We start from the raw sequence: 18,416 nt of genomic DNA on the forward strand, positions 1-18,416 counted from the left end.
ATCCCTCCTACATTTTGTTTACAAAATAACTCTAACTGGATTTATTTTTAATTATAAGGCTCTGAGTACAATGTGTTCTCTTTATCTGTTGATTCATGCCTACCATCACGTTGTAAGCAAAGGTGTGACTGTTATACTGTCCATTTAACTGAACTTTTAATAGTATGAAATGCCTCCTTTATCTCTATGGCAGAGTCTACTGTGCCTGATACTATTACAGCCACACAAAGTTTCTTTTGGTTGATGTTTGTGTGATGTCATAGATGGAATTTTGCTACCCTCCATCATACCACAATGACCTTCACCCCATAGTGTCTAGTATAGAGCTATGTTACATTGAATGGCAAAAGTGACTTTGTAGAGGTAAGTTGTTTACAAATTTGCTTTATATACGGATAAGGAAGATGTGCTGAAAAGATACAACTACATGGCACTGTAGACTTATTTATTCTGTCTTCTGGGAATATAGCAGACAGTTGGCTTAGCAACTCTGAATGGTGGGCTCAACAGAAGAACAAGCTGATAGAAGTCCTTGGGCTCTGAGGCTCCATTCTAATCAAAGTACTTCTCCAACCGGAGGACTTCCATTGATCAATAGTCACTCAGATGTTCTGTGTTTGCCATGAGTATTGGACTTCAGTCTTCTGGAAAGATGGCTGTGGTTCCTAAACACATCTGTGCCTGGCCTCACCCGCGGGTTAGTAAAGGTTTGGGGGTTGCATGTGTTCTTCTACTTGGGACGAGGCCTATCTAAGAGGCCTCTATCTCCTCTCAAACATCTTTTTTATGTCTGTGCTATGTAACATTTCTGATAAGTGTCTGTGACTCCTTTGCCTCACAGCTATTCACTTTCTCTCTTTATAAAGAGGAGCCCTAATTATATTGTTTGGCTTTCTTTACACTTACATTAAAGATTTTGTTTGAACAGAGGATTCTCTGGTTTTAAGATATTGAAAAAAAAAAAGAACAGTTTATTAGACAAGCAAGACCAAATGCAGTGGCTCATTTCTGTAATCCCAGAACTTTGGGAGGCCAAGATAATAGGATTGCTTGAGGCCAGGAGTGGAAGACCAGTCTGGGCCACAAAGCAAGATCCCTGTTTCTACCAAAAATTTAAAAATTAACCAGTCATGGTGGTGGCATGTGCCTGTAGCTACTCGGAGGAATCTCCTGGACGCAGGAGTTTGAGGCTGTAGTGAGCTGTGATCACGCCACTGCACTCCAGCCTGGGTGAAAGAGGAAGAGCCTTTCTCTTACAAAAAAAAAAAAAAAAAAGAAAGAAAGAAAAGAAAAGAAGGAAGGGAAGGAAGGGAGGGGAAGGGGAAGGGGAAGGAGAAAGGGAAGGGGAAGGAAAGGAAAGGAAAAAGAAACCTGTTTGGTTTGGGGGAGAATGAGTTAGAAAACAAAATTTTAAAAAAGTATAATAATGACACTACCACCATCTCCACCAAAAACACTAAAAAAAGTTGTGGGAAAATGGATGCAATAGTCCTTTAAAATAAATACATCAAAAGTAGTGACCTCAGGCTACATATTATTATATCATCTTTAATAAAATTTGAGGAAAATATTAAGCACTATTTAAGTGTTTGTAAAATAAAAATTAATAAGTGCATGAGATACCCTAAAGCTTTCGGACCTTTGACCTTCGAAAAGTTTACTCTCATCACTGTCCACTCATCAATTTAATTGTTTGTAATTTTAGTTTCACATTGTTTTTAGTTACCAGAAAAATGGCAATACTTGTTTAAGTTATTGACCAATAGAATCCATGATATTTTAATATATCAACACATTTATCAAATTCTTTTTTTGACATTGCTTCTTATATCCTCATTTTTGCTTGTGGGTTCATTGATTATTTTTTCCTGAACTATGTCTTTTAAGTATTATTTGAACCATAATCTATGATTACATTAGTTTCCTGAAAGTATTATTGATTCACTTACGCTGTTCAGCTAGAGAGTACAGCTGGGTATACAAGTAAGTAGACAGCTACTTTTTCTCAGTACTTTAAAAATAAATGTTCATGCTTTATGGTCTCTAGTGGGATTTCACTAATTTGTACATATTTTATTTGCTTTTTAAGCTTTACATTCAAGATGTTTTAATTGTAATGATTCATTTCAATTTTATTGTTTTTCAACATTTCTGATTTTTTAAATTACCCTATTTTCATTGTACTTTATCTCCCTTCTTTTTATTATTATAGTAATTTAAGCCACACTTATTTATTTCAGTTTTTGTTTGTTTGTTTGTTTGTTTTGAGATGGCGCCTTGCTCTGGCACCCAGGCTAGAGTGCAGTGGTACAATCATAGTCACTGCAGCCTGGAGCTCCTGGGCTCAAGCAATCCTCTAGCCTCAGCCTCCCAGTGTATGCCACCACACCCAGCTAATTTCTTTATTTCCTTTATTTTTGAGTGAAGGGGCCTCACTGTGTTGCCCAGGCTGGTCTCAGACTCCTGGGCTCAAGTGTTTCTCTGGCCTCATTCTCCCAAAGTGCTGGGATTACAAGTGTGAGCCATTGTGCCTGGCCCAGATTTTCTTTTACCTCAATTTTGTTTTAGCTCTCTCATGTTGTGTGTGTGTGTGTGTGTGTGTGTGTGTGTGTGTGTGTGTTTTCCATTGTATGAAATAAAATTTTATTCGGAAGCTCCTCTTTTGCACAGTTGCTTTCATCTCCCTCCATACGTTTCTACACAAGTGGGGAAAATATAGCTACAGAATAATTTCTTTTTTCATTGACTTCTGAGAGTGTTGGTTATCTCCAGTACAATTCATAAGCCAATTTTCTTCATCTAGGTCTCTTGACTCATCAGAAATATAAATTGAGATTCCATACCCATGAAGCCATTTTTTCACTGAAGGCATTTTTTTAAAATACATGAATTTCTGAATTATAAAGAGTTTTCCTGACACTTCCTAAGTCAGTAGGTCCTATAATATTCCTTTACAAAGGAGAAGTCAACTTTTTTGTAAATGTCTACATTTTTTGTGAATGTCAGCCTTTTAAAAGTACTTTAGTAAAGGGTCTTTGGTTCTAACATCCTCCCTTGCATAAGCCTAATTCCACCTTTCCTGTCTTCTAATGGGTATTATCTTCTAGTTCCTATTGTTATTATTTGATCCTTATGAGCACCATATAATTAGTTGATATATTTACCACTAACTTACATCTCTCTTCATTTATGGAAGTTGGAGGCATCCTTTTCTTTTTTATATTAATTCATTTGTGGGTTAAACATCTTTACCTTTAGTCTATGATTTCAATATATTTGTATTTAGAGTGAGCGTTGTAGGAGGAAAAAAATGGAAGGAACATCTGTAACATCTCAGTAGGTCCTGGGATAGGAAAGAATCTGTAAGTAATTTTCTGTATAATGTATGGTGAAGCTTTTAGAATCCCTGTGAAGAAGACAGAAAGACTAAGAAAAGTACCACTCAGTTTTGCAAAGGAAAACCAGGGACAATAATTAGAATGAGAAAGGGATGAGGAACTATGATGTGTAGGAGCTAAAGAACTTGTGTAATAATAAAATGTTAAATCTGTTTTGGTAGTGTTCTGTTTTTCTATACTATGTATGTATTTCCTCAGAAAATATTTCTTTCTTAGAATGGATTTAGGCTGTGTTATGCCTGTGAAGTCATATTTATTCTTCTGTAAAGGTGAGTGCTTTGTGTTATATTGTATTGTTTTTGAGCAATTGCAGAAGACTACAGAAACTCTGTTCAGGTCTTTTCGCTACCAGAATCAAGATGAAAGATTGATGAAAGTATCTGGAGTGGACTTAATAAGGATTGTCTTGATTGAGCAGATATTGGTATTATATAAGCTCTTGAGAAACAGGAAATATTTCTGGAGCTTCTCGCTCTTTAACTTGGAAAGAGTTTCAAATAGAAACTATCAATTTATGTTTTGTTTGATTGGTTGAGTTTTTTGTTTTGGTTTTGGTTCTGATTGTGAATAATCTGTTTCCTTGGATTTTTAAAACTACATGATAAATTTGGTTAATATAGAAATAAATATTCATTCTGTCAAACATTTTTGGGACAAGAAATATGACCTGGGAAGTTGGATAGTATTTGAGGGTGAGAAGGAAATTTATTTTCTTCCTGCTTCCTTATTCACTCTGAACTACAGTCTGAGCAGATCATGTGTGCTTAAGGGTACCCAAAGGTGAAACTGAATTTTGACACATAAAGAGTGACAGGACACAAGAAACCCCTTAGATTGTTAGAAAGACGTCTAAGAAGGTCTCACTACTAAATAGTCCACAGAACATTAGTAAACCAGAAGCAGCATCACCTGGGAGATCATACCCTACCTCAGACCACAAAATCTTCATTTTTCATAAGATTCTACAGTGATTTATAATGAACATTTAGGCTTGAGAACCCTGCTGTAAAAACCCAAACATGATGTGTCAGAGTTGTAGATGTTAATTTCTGTCAAATCCGTTTGCTAATCTTAACTATTTGCATAATCCATTTAATAATATCCTTTTATTATCTTAGAATCTTTAGGAGAGTGCTATTAAATTATCTTGGCCTAGTCTCATAAGGACAGAAGAAAATTAAGCTATGCATGTTCAACTGCTTTGGGTCAGAGTGACAAAACTGAGATAAATGTTATTAGAAACCACTATGGTAAGAAACAGGAGCTTTAATAGTCGGTGTTAACTGCCAAAACTGCAGGAGATAATGAGATGCTGCATGGTCAGGACCCATAGCTATATAGAATAGAAAGCATCTTAAGATCAAAGGTAGTTGCACAGACAGAGATCTGCATTGACTTGATACTGTGCTGTATTAATCCTGATATCTTTGTTCCTTGCACACTGCCATAGTGCCTGTTGTTGGGACTGGATAAATGTTTGTTGAATTAAGCTGAAATATGGTGACTAAAAGCTCTTGACATGATATATTATTTCATATTTTATTCATTTTATTCTTTAGTGGAATTATATTAAATCTACCTGTCTGAGTCTTTTACAAATTGATTTTTATTCAACTCTCTGAAGGTTTACACAATAAAAGCCTATGTTCTTATAATAAAGCAGCCCTAAAATATTACATTATTTATTATGATAGAACAAGCTCAATTGTCCAACATCTTATTTCTTCTACATGTTAACTCCACTTACGTGTTTAAAATATCTAACCACTAGGTGTCATTTATCCGGATGCTGCATGATTAAGACCACCATACTCTTACCAAGCATACAGGTGTTAATGTCTATTTTAAAGAGGAGAGAACTCAAGAAGTTCTGTAGAAACTGCTTTCTTCATCACATCTCAAAGGATTTGCTGAGGATTTCAGAGCTGCCACGAGTTGAGAGAAGTGAGCCAAAAAAACTCATCTGAAGTGTTTGGACAGATGAAATCAATGGCTGCTGATTAAATGAGAGGCACACAGCAAGTACACTGTAAAATAATTAAATAGTAATTGAAAATACCTGCAGAAAGTTTGATTAGCATCTGAGGAACTAACAAAAGTAGCCAGATAATAATAAATACATTTCCAAAGCCTGTTTAATTCTATCAATGTACCTTAGTAAATATGTAGTTAGTCTCATTAAATGAATTAATGTAAATGCATTAAACTTTTCACAGTAAAAGTAGTGTTTTGGAAAACCTTGGGTGTACCCGAAGTTATTTTCCTTGGGGTTCCATAGGAATGGGTTTAACCTATATTTTGGAAATGTTTTAATTACTGTATTCGACTCATTATGTCATATTTTGCAAAACTGATAAAGTTAAAATGACATTTTTATTACATGAATTCAAATTATAGACATAGAGATGTTTCAGGTAGCCAGGTTCTATAAAGAATATTCCAAAATATTGTCTTGAAGCCCAGTGTAATTGAAAATTATATCATTGAACTCTGTCAAAATAAAGGCACCAATCTGTATAAAATACAAAGTCAAATATATAACTATGTATAAAAAAGAGTAAAAATGTTCTAGGCATGATATAAGAAAGTCAAAGATTTAAGAAGTAGCTGAGAATTTCAAATATAGTTGGACAAAGGCAGCAATCAGCTAATGATGGCACTTTTACATGCTCAGACAATGAGAATATTATTAAGACCTCAAATCCCAAAATAAACAAATTGTTTCCCACTTAATGAAATTACAGCCTGTGATATGGATTTTCAAGGATATGAGCAAGAAGACAGAACAAAATGAGCCAAGATCAAGATATATGTATCAGAGACCCGGGGAGAAAGGATGAAAATTACAATCTCAAGAAACAACATAAACATGATGAGTTAATGGGTGCAGCACACCAGCATGGCACATGTATACATATGTAACTAACCTGCATATTGTGCACATGTACCCTAAAACTTCAAGTATAATTAAAAAAAAGAGCATAAACAAAGCATAGCAACTATAACATAGAAGTTTCAGGTAGACAGTCTTAATCGATGATCATTTTAGGTAGACAGAAAGACCTGGAACTCTACTAGCAAGGACTCAACGGGATGAAAAAAGGAGGATGCTTAAAGAGGCAGACATGAAGATTAAGGTCCACACATGAATTGGGATTGGGACTGGGGGATTAGTAGTCAGGATATCAGAATTTGGGCAACCATACATGGAGGTCAAAATTTGGGTTCTAAATATAAGTGGAACTGATTTAGTTGTTAGGTATGCTTTTGAAAACTGGCCATCTTTTCAGACATCTTCTGAAGAATGTACTGTCAAGCTTGGTGTGTTCTATGAAGCTCTGGAGTCCATTTTGGCTTGGTCGTCTTTATCCGTGTGTCCCTGGGAATGTTACTTAATTTCTCTGTGTGTGTGTGGTTTTTTTGTTTGTTTGTTTTTATGTTTTTGTGGTTTTTTTTTTTTTTTTTGGTTTTTGGTACACCTCCAAAGTCAGAAAAATAATGTCTCACTCAAAATTATCTCAAAAGGGTTACATGTGATAATATAGTACCTTGTGAATGTTATCATTATTATGATGCTTTAAAGTGTTTAATGTAAAACACTGGCAAACGCTCTTTATGAAGAAAATTCTGGCATCAATCTCCCCAGAGAAAAAGCCTACTTAGAAAAATGTAAGATAAGCATAGGGAATGAGGGGAAGTGATACCAAGTAGTGATGTTTAGGATGGCTTTCTTCTGAGTCAAATAAAACCATCATAGAATGATCAGAATGATGTGATGGAAGCAAAAACAAATAGGAACAGCCTAATTCTTACTAGATTAATAGAGTAAGCAAATTATTTAAAGTTTTCTTATGTGAGAAATTGTGAAGATTCCAGCCTGTAAAGTAATAGTATAAGCAAAAGCAAGAAAAGAGGAGAACTATTAATAAACCAGTAAACCAGGCTCAATGTAGTATATGGTAATGGAGATCCTAAAAGTCGTGTTTTGACTTTTTAAAAAAGTCAAAAAGTTGGCTCCATGTGAAAATAGAAGTTAAGAAAAACTTGGTAGTGGAAATTTAGGAAGATATAACACAACACAAAAATTCTTTCACAAGGAAAGAATATTGACACGTCCATATTAAAATTTCTAGCTTATTAAGCACTATATCAATCTTAGTTAAGAACATGAATTTCCTCTGTTAAAATTTGATTCCTTTTATGCAACCTCCACGGAGACATATCCTTTTCTTTTTAATGCAGAGAGAAGTTCTTTTATTTTATCAATCTACTTTTTGATTCCTTCATGATTTATTTGTAGTAATGCATAGATTCCATAATGATGTAACTATAAGCATTGCTTGATTTACTCACCTAGGTTAACTTATTGTCTTATTTATTTAAGCTACAAATATTTCTAGGGTAGAAAAAAGCCTCTAAGAAACGAGTCTAGCAGGAAGAGTGTTCATTATTACCTAATTTACGACCAAATTAATTGTTAATGCTGATCAAAAGATCTCTTGTCTTCACAGAAAACATTGGAAGTAAAAAACGTATATGAAATATGTGTTTCCAGCTAGTCGTATTACAATGTTCTTTTGAACCCTTGTAATGAAGACTTATGGGATCAAATTTTCTGTGTTTAACCTCCAATGCCAACATACAGTAGCTATGTGACCTTAAATAAATGACTCTATTTATGGCTCTGTTTCCCAATATGTAAATTTGGTATCTACTTCAAATGATTATTATGAGGATTAAATGACATATGTGAACAGATTCAAAGAGTCCATGGCACAAAATAAGTACACAACAAATGTTGAATATCATTATGATTTTAGTAATCAAAAAGACAATTTTTATTTCCTTGAGACAAGGCGTGGCTCTATTGCCCAGGCTAGAGTGCAGTGGCCTGATCTCTGCTCATTGCAACTTCTGTCTCCCTGGCTCTTGCCATTCTTTCACCTCAGCCTCCAGAGTAGCTGGAACCACAAGTGCACACCACAACGCCTAGCTGATTTTTGTGTTTTTTGTAGAGACAGGGTTTCGCCATGGTGCCCAGGCCGGTCTCAAACTCGTGAGCTCAAGCAGTCTTCCTTCCTTGGCCTCCCAAAGTGCTGAGATTACAGGCGTGAGTGACCACGCCCAGACTAAAATTGTTTTTTGAATGGCATTAAATATTTTTCAAAATTAGCTCATCGCATTGTAATATAATTTGAAGAGCCATAACATATTGAATCTTAACTCAATTTCGTGGCTTACTAAGATTCCCCTAAATTTTATTTAAAGCATTATACCTTATCATTGTTGGTGCCATATTATTGAGTAGCTATAAAATGCTTCTTATTTTCATATTCCACCTTCCTCCATTTACAAATAATGAAAGATCATTTCACATTTGAAGCAAAAGCAAAACAAAGCAAAATTTAGATCATGTCTAGTAATTTATCTCAGTTAAAAATTGCTGTGACTGTGCAGCTAGAGCCTCTCAATATTTTCAATGCTCTAGAACTCCAGTTAGGCAATTTAAAATGAACAACAGTAGCTAGAAATACAATTAAGCAAAACTGTTCTGCTTATAGTCAGTTACAATCTCTCTTTCTTTCTTTCTCTCTGTTATACACAAACACATTTCATGCGTATCTTTTTCTTCCCAATTCTAAATATCATCAGGGGAAATAAGTACTGAAATAATTAAGCATTTTTGTCGAGTGATCTTTTAATTCATTATTTTCTTCCCAGAACTCTAGTTTGTTGGCATATATAGAGCTGTTCATTGACTAATGAATTATTTCCCCCAGGTATCTGTGTGTGTTCACGTATAAGTGGCAGTACATACCATTTTTCCCTTCTTTTTGTACATCACTTTGAATATTTTGTGAACTGTATAGTGTGAAGTACAAAAGAAAAATCAATTAGCATATGTAGCAATATTCCTTAAGTGCCACATTACAGTTAAACTTCATTAAATTCTGACAAGGCTATAAATTTAATTATATTTAAAGGTAAATTTCTCTCTATGTATTAAAAGGGGAATACATAACACAAGTGGTTTTTATTGTTCTCATTGCTATTTTGGTTTTTTTCTAATTAATAAGCTTTAGTTTTTTAGAGAATTTTTAGGTTCACAGCAAAATTAAATGGAAAGAACAAAGTTCCTATAGACCCCCTGTCCCCCACACATGTGCAACCTTTCCCACTGTTGACATCCTGCACCACAGTCATGCATTTGTCACAATGGATGAACCTACAATGTCACCTCATTATCACCCAGAGTCCATAGTTTACATAAGGGTTTGGTTTTGGTGTTGTACATCCTATGGGTTTTGACAAATTTTTAATAACATCTATCTACCAGTGGAGTGTTTTTGTTTTGATTCATGGAAAATAACTTTCAGGCTGGCATGGGGGCTCATGCCTGTAATCCCAGCACTGTGGGAGGCCAAGACGAGCTGATCACTTGAGTTCAGGAGTTAGAGACCAGCCTCGGCAACATAGCAAAACCCCATCTCCACCAAAAATACAAAAAATTAGTCTGATATGGTGGCACAAGCCTGTAGTCCCAGGTACTTGGGAGGCTGAGGTGAGTCTGGGAGGTGGAGGCTGCAGTAAGCCCAGATCGTGCCACTGCACTCTGGCCTGGGTGACAGAGACCCTGTCTCAATAATAAAGAAAAAAAAACAGAACTTTCAAAGTTTACACCTACATATTTTTCCATACCCTCAGGACTTCGGACATTTCACTTAATGCTGAAAATTCACTCTACTGCCACTACTCAGGACTTCTGATGGGCATGAAAATCCAAGCCTGCTTTATGATATTAACCTCTGAATTTCATACACCGCTTAAAACTTTAGAATGTCCAGGTAATTAATTATTATCAGGTAAAAAATGTCACAATTTAGTGTCTTTAAGCAATGCTGATTTATCATTTCCAAGATTCTGTGAGCTGGACAGGTGGGTCTTCTGTTGACTTATCTTGAGTTCATTCATTGGCTGAATTAGGCTGCAGAGTTGTCTGGACTGGAAGGTCAAAAATGACCTTGCTTGCCAGGGGCAGTGGCATATGCTTCTAATCTAATCTACTTGGGAGGCTGAAGCAGAGGATTCCTTGAGCCCAGGAGTTCAAGACCAGCCTGGGCAACATAGGACCCCGTCAAAATAAAATAAAATAAAGAAAGAAAAGTTACATTAAAAAAATGACCTTACTCAAAAATCTGGCAGTGTACCTGGCTGTCATCTGGGACCACTCAGTTATCTTCCACATGGCCATTCATACTTCATTAGGCTCCATCAGTTCCCTTACACAGCATTCTGACTGTGGCATCCAAAAGAGCAAAGGCAAAAACTGAAAGATGTCTTGAGACTTAAGGTCTAGAACTCTCACAACATCACTTCTGCTAGATTCTATTAGTTATGAAAAGTGTTTGGACCAGTCAAATTTAAGAGGTCAGGAAACAGGCTTCTAAAGTTAATGAAAAGAACTGCAAAGTACTTGTGGCCGTTTAAATCTACCTCTATGCCTTGCTCTTGAAGTTAAAATGTCTTTAGAATGATCTTAGGGAACAATTTTGTGAAAAAAGGGCCAAAATTTTTAATGAATTTGTTTAGAAGAAAACACACGTTGTCAAGTCTGTAAACCTCTTGCTGACTGTAAACACTTTTTTTTTTTTTTTGAGACGGAGTCTCTGTCACCCAGGCTGGGGTGCAGTGGCACAATCTCATCTCACTACAACCTCTGCCTCCCAGGTTCAAGTGATTCTCCTACCTCAGCCTTCCGAGTAGCTGGGATTACAGGAATGCACCACCACGCCCGGCTAATTTTTGTATTTTTAGTAGAGACAGGGTTTTGCCATGTTGGCCAGGCTGATCTTGAATTCCTGACCTAAGGTGATCCGAACTCCTTAGCCTCCCAAAGCACTGGGATTAGAGGCACGAGCCACTAGGCCCAGCTTGTAAACTACTCATTCCATGATTCCTGCCTTCTTCACATTTCTGTTCCTTCTGTTTAATATAGTTTTTGAGACAGAGTATGCTTTGAAAAGCACATTTTCAAATAACTGATGTTTTATAAATAACTGATTGAAACATTTATTTAAAATTATTTTTTAAAAAGTCATACAACCTCTAAATACAAAATGTTGAAGCTTATCTACTCTTCTCAGGCCATAGAAACTCCAATAGGCTTACAGTTCTAGTTAAACCCCAAAAATTAGTAAGTAAAAGTAGCAACTCAATTCAAAAGGATTTCATAAATTCAATAAAATATGTTTTAGATGTTTAATGAGTTACTTCAAATAAGAAGCTTTCAATTAAGTTGTCTTTCTCAGGTGGACAAAAATGATTGTCTACATTGGGGAACATCACAGAAGATGCTATTTGAAATAAAACGTTCAGCACCCTCATTTAATATTAAGATGTCACTACAAATGACTTAAAGTGTGTTATCAGTATGACCTAAAACCCTGCATCTTTTTGCAAAATTAATATTTATTCATATTGACTAGGCACGTTGGCTCATGCCTGTACTCCCAGCACTTTGGGAGGCTGAGGTGGGAGGATCACTTGAGGTCAGGAGTTCAAGACCAGCCTGACCAACATGGTGAAACCCTGTCTCTACCAAAAATACAAAAACTAGCCGAGTGTGGTGGTGGGCACTTGTAATCCCAGCTACTCAAGAGGCTGAGGCAAAAGAATCACTTGAACCTGGGAGGCAGAGTTTGCAGTGAGCTGAGATGGCGCCACTGCACTCCAGCCTGGAAGACAGAGTGAGATTCCATCTCAAAAAAAAAAAACAAACAAACAGACATATATAATTCATATTAATATACACAATAGCAGATGATACTTTTTACTTTTTCTTAAATTATTAATGAATATGTTGGTAGTTATGTAGAGAAATTCCTAACTTTAAAGCTGTTAACAACTTTAAAAGTACAATTAATAAGAATGCAAGATCAGATAGTTGTAGATATGTGGCATTATTTCTGAGGGCTCTGTTCTGTTCTATTGGTCTATATCTCTGTTTTGGTACCAGTACCATGCTGTTTTGTTTACTGTAGCCTTGTAATATAGTTTGAAGTCAGGTAGTGTGATGCCTCCAGCTTTGTTCTTTTGGCTTAGGATTGACTTGGCAATGCAGGCTCTTTTTTGGTTCCATATGAACTTTAAAGTAGTTTTATCCAATTCTGTGAAGAAAGTCACTGGTAGCTTGATGGTGCTGGGAAAACTGGCTAGCCATATGTAGAAAGCTGAAGCTGGATCCCTTCCTTACACCTTATACAAAAATTAATTCAAGATGGATTAAAGACTTACATGTTAGACCTAAAACCATAAAAACCCTGGAAGAAAACCTAGGCAATACCATTCAGGACATAGGCATGGGCAAGGACTTCATGTCTAAAACACCAAAAGCAATGGCAACAAAAGCCAAAATTGACAAATGGGATCTAATTAAACTAAAGAGCTTCTGCACAGCAAAAGAAACCACCATCAGAGTGAACAGGCAACCTACAGAATGGGAGAAAATTTTTGCAACCTACTCATCTGACAAAGGGCTAATATCCAGAATCTACAATGAACTCAAACAAATTTACAAGAAAAAAGCAAACAACCCCATCAAAAAGTGGGCAAAGGATATGAACAGACACTTCTCAGAAGAAGACATTTATGCAGCCAAAAAACACATGAAAAAATGCTCATCATCACTGGCCATCAGAGAAATGCAAATCAAAACCACAATGAGATACCATCTCACACCAGTTAGAATGGCAATCATTAAAAAGTCAGGAAACAACAGGTGCTGGAGAGGATGTGGAGAAATAGGAACACTTTTACATTGTTGGTGGAACTGTAAACTAGTTCAACCACTGTGGAAGTCAGTGTGGCGATTCCTCAGGGATCTAGAACTAGAAATACCATTTGACCCAGCCATCCCATTACTGGGTATATACCCAAAAGACTATAAATCATGCTGCTATAAAGACACATGCACACGTATGTTTATTGTGGCACTATTCACAATAGCAAAGACTTGGAACCACCTCAAATGTCCAACGATAGACTGGATTAAGAAAATGTGGCACATATACACCATGGAATACTATGCAGCCATAAAAAATGATGAGTTCATGTCCTTTTTAGGGACATAGATGAAGCTGGAAACCATCATTCTCAGCAAACTATCGCAAGGACAAAAAACCAAACACTGCATGTTCTCACTCATAGGTGGGAATTGAACAATGAGAACACATGGACACAGGAAGGGGAACATCACACTCCGGGGACTGTTGTGGGGTCAGGGGAGAGGGGAGGGATAGCATTAGGAGATATACCTAATGCTAAATGACGAGTTAATGGGTGCAGCACACGAACATGGCACGTGTATACATATGTAACAAACCTGCACGTTGTGCACATGTACCCTAAAACTTAAAGTATAATAATAATAAAAAAAAGAAAAAAAGAAAGACTGCAAGAGTGAGACTATGGTTTGGAATCTCAGCCAAACGTTTAAAGTTTGTATGATTTAGGGCAGTTCTATTACACTGTTAAATTCAGTCTGCTCATCTGGAAAACTGGAATGAGAATGGTTACCACAACATCAAGTAGGCTCAAGGAATAAACCAAGATAACTGATGTAAAGATCTAATTGGCATGACTGGAACATCAGTAATTGATACTTTATTTTTGTTGTTGTTGTTAATGTTATATTTGTATTATTAACTCAATGTAGAGGCACTCGGTAAATTCTGTTATTCCTAAAGTGTTCACAAGATAAAGGAAACTCTAAAACAAAACATTTTAGAAGTATGTATTTTAGTTTTTTCTTTTATATCCTACCTGAAAGACAATTCAATAATTATAGTGCTAAGCTAATTATGTAGATTAATCAGTAGTATTTGGCAGGCAGTGCATTTCTGAATGATAACAGCATGGCTCAGGTGGTCTTAAAGCATACCATGCTGAAGGCTATCAATTTTACCACCTGAGAAGTGTTCTAATTAACCAAAAATGCAGAACCTAAAGTGGCTGCTCCATTACTGCCAATGAGACTAACAGTTGGGTTCTTAGATTTATTAGCCTGCAAATTGGTGACTCTCAATTCCGAAGCACCAACTGTGCCTACTTTTTACAAATCTTTTTTTTTCCAATATTTATTTGAAATGTAAGGTCAGTTAATTATAAAAGAAAATATATTAAGTGGTAATAGAAATGCTCGGGCACCAGAATCAGACTTATCCTTCCTGAAAATCCACTGTATTTTTGCTTAGTGACCTTGGAAGAGTTAGTTAAAGCATGTTTCCCTACCTATAAATTGGATAAGGATAATTTCTTTATATATTGTAGTGACAATTAGTAAAGATACACTTAATGTGCCTAGAGTAGTTTTTACACATGATTATCAAGAAATTTTTTCTACTTTGTTTCTCATCCTTTATGATATACAGAGGCATTTAGTCAAGTGAAGGGTCCCATGTTAGAGGACTGCATATGTTATTTCTGTTTTATTAATTTAATTAGAGAATATGATTAGCCAATCTGCAACAGTACAGTGTTATTTCTTCTGTGTAAAGTATAACTATGTTTTCAAATTCCCATTTTTCTCTCAACTGTATCAACAGGTTTATGGCGTTCTATTGAGGGCTAAAGAATTTATAGTGTTTAGCAGACATGCCCTTGACTTTCATAATGAAACTTATATTTTACTGAGCAGACAAGATGAACAAATATTTCAAACTTCATATTGCATCTAAAATGTTTACAGTGATACAGTGATACCTTTCCTTCATTGTTGTGTTCAATGATCCATACTATGAAACTATTTTATAGAAAAGTATGCTTTAAAATATTTCCAAGTCTGTAACTAAATCCTATCCTTTGAATGGAAAGTAATGTTCATCTATTTCTATGCTGTATTATTTGGAATAATGAATTCGGTTTTATGAAGTGATGCAAGTGTACTTGATGATCAGGAAAACCTGGAAATTATAGTATTGAGTATAATCTTCAGAGATAAGTAAAATGTGTGGACCTATGTTATGTACACGGTTACCACAGTTGTCATATAATACAATCAGGTTCTATAAAAAGACCAATAGCTCTATTGGAAAACAAAGTGTAATGTTCATTTGTTTTGTTTTCATGATAGGTTTTTCATGTTGTTCTTGTTATTTTTAAAGTGAATCTGTTAAAACGTCACTCCCAAGGTGGACTGGTATTGTAGAAATACATAATGCATGCTTATTCTAGATTCCATTGTGTTATGTGATATAATTACTACTGGCTACATGTGGCCATTGGAGCACTAATATGTGGCTCCAGGGTGAGGAGTGCTGTTAGTTTAAAACACACATTCGATTTCAAGTACTGAACATGAAAAAGAAGACTAAAATATCTCAAAAATAATTTTCTATAGTGATTAATTATTGATCCTATATATTTTGGGTCAAGCAAATTAAGTTATTAAAAGGGGTTTCACCTGTTTCTACTTACATTTTTAGAAAAATTAAATTTTCTCTACATTTCTAGAAAATTAAAATTACATATTTGCCTCATGTTACATTCCACTTGCAAATATATATATATATATTTGCAAATATATATATTTGCAAATATATATATATATATATATATTCTTATTCCTTATTTGCAAAGTTTGCACTCTGTGTATATCCCACAGGGACTGAAGGCTGAGGTAGGTGGCTAGTGAAAAATCTGACATTGTAATTCTATGTTGTCTCACAATTTCTTTCCATTCTAGCAGTTTGATTTGTGACACCTATAGGATAGCGAATGAAAAACTAAATCTTTAAAGTCTGCAACATCTAGGGATAAAGCATACATTTTATGTATATAATCAATGCTACAGTTCACATGCAGTTGTCTGAATAGAATATTTAAATTACTATCAGAAATGACCTAAGGATGTATTTCTTGACTGAGTGAATCATTGTAGCACATAAAAAAGACAAGCCTGACATCCATCCTGATGAACTGTATCAAACACTTGTAGATTAACACGTAAAATATCTAAACAGGCTCTGAGGAATGTACAGAAAAGGAAAGAATGCTGAAATTCAGAAATCACCAATAAAATATACCCTAAAAAGGGAAGATCCTGCTGAGTCAAATCATTGGAAGTGGATCGGACATAACTGCAAATCTGGGAGAGGACTCCAAAAGCATTGTCAGCATTGGAAATTGCTATGACACCAAACCTTTGTTTATGAAATTGACTTAAAAAATACAACCCCCCCCACAAAACACATACACACACCCACACAGACCCACCCTCTGGACGCACACACAAACACGAAACTAGACATTCATTCTGCCTTTTCAGTATGATATATATTCCAAGGTCACGATAAATTGAAAAGGGAAAGAACATAAAATTCCAATTTATAAATTCAGATGAAATGACAGAATAAGAATAATAACCATGGTTGGCTGTAAAAATAATCACAATTATCCAACATGTTCCTTTTTGATTATACTTTACAGACTTTCACATCAACAAGTGGAGTTTAATTTTCCACTCTGAATTCAATCTAGAGCTCATGTGGGTTTGCGTACTTTTCTGTTCACTTTTGGAACTCTAACACCACCATATGAACAAACCCCTACAGTTTGAAGAAACATCTCTTCCTAGAGCAGCCAGCACTAGCCAGTCTGGCAGCTGAGCTCAAATACCTGAGCAAGCTCAGCTGTGATCAGTTTTGCCTATCTCTGTAGAACCATACAGCTGACCAAAGGCTCATGAACAATTACGAACGGTTATTGTATTAAGCCACTTGGTTTCGGGATAACTTGTTAAGCAGCAATAGATGACTAATTTAATAACCATTGTGAAACCTCCAATGAGATAATGTATCTAGGAAGTAATCAAATTATTTCGAACTCATGGATATATAATGAAAATGATGCGAGAAATAACTTTTGGGATATCGGTAGGAATCGTGGGTCTATGTACTTAAATTCAAACATAAATAGTAATGGCTTAAAATATAAATTGGAGAGCTTGGCAGTTGCTAAACAATACTAAACAAATTGCAACTCACATGCACAAGCATTACTGTTCAGCAGCAAAAATGAACAAACTACTAATACATGTAACAAGATGGAAGCATGTCAGAAGCATTATACTCAGTAAAAGAAAGCAGACACAAAAGACTGTGTACTATATTGTACATAAACTACATTCGGTAGAAGGCAAAACTATAGGGACATAAATCAGATCAATAGTTGCCAGATTCTGAAGGAAAGAAGAGAGGGTTAACTTCAAAAGAGCGAAAGAACATGTTATGTCAATTGAAATGTTCCATGCCTTGTTTTTTGGCACTGGATGCTTGAAAAATATTCAGTTGCTAAATGTATCAAAATATAGATTTAAGTAAATCTGATCTTAAACAACTAAACAATACAATATTGGAAGTTTCTTGCAGATTGTAATAAAATCATACAGACAAAAGAATAAGCACAAAATTTACCAAAATACCTACCTATGTAAAAGACAAAAGGAGAATGGAATTAGGGGAAATTGTGAATGGAAAGTTATTGGTTAACCTGGGTTTTTTAAGCTGGGTTGTTAGAAAATTATTTTGTTATCATTTTTATTATTCAAATTTTATGTCTTACGTATAATAATAATTATGAATTATAATGCATGGAAATACAAAAAAAAAGACAATGTCTGGGGTGGAGGTAAAACAGAAAAATATAGAGCTATAAAACCATACTAAGCTAAAATTCAGTAAGCCATGAGATAAACAAGATGGTCCAAAAAGTTAAAGTAAAATAGTAATAACAGTACACACCAACAAAAGTAATTAAAAAAAATAAATACTAAGTATTGACAATGATGAGGGATAGTGGATACAGTTTTTTAAAATTGTAGCGAAAAACATACAGAATGAAATCTATCCTATTAACAAATGTTTAAGTGTGCAGTACAGTACTGCTAACTGTATGTCGATTTTGATAGAGTGAATCTCTAGAACATTTTCATCTTGTATGACTGAAACTCTGTACCCATTG

At 35.2% G+C, this 18,416-nt stretch overlaps 1 long non-coding RNA gene across 3 annotated transcripts in view; it reads left to right on the forward strand.

Annotated features, from left to right (window-relative positions):
- Positions 1-286: 286 nt before the first annotated feature.
- Positions 287-18,416, forward strand: part of LOC107976872 (uncharacterized) — a 141,894-nt gene continuing 123,764 nt past the window's right edge. The window contains exons 1-3 of one of the 3 annotated variants that reach the window (XR_010148608.1): positions 289-363; positions 5,170-5,342; positions 10,104-10,243. This is a non-coding gene — a long non-coding RNA (uncharacterized LOC107976872). Of the gene's footprint in view, positions 364-5,169; positions 5,343-10,103; positions 10,244-18,416 lie in introns of all 3 variants that reach the window. The other 2 variants (XR_001721160.3, XR_008537161.1) reach the window with 2 other exon arrangements.

Source organism: Pan troglodytes, chromosome 11 (assembly GCF_028858775.2).
Source record: "Pan troglodytes isolate AG18354 chromosome 11, NHGRI_mPanTro3-v2.0_pri, whole genome shotgun sequence".
In the NCBI taxonomy this organism is placed as follows: domain Eukaryota; kingdom Metazoa; phylum Chordata; class Mammalia; order Primates; family Hominidae; genus Pan; species Pan troglodytes.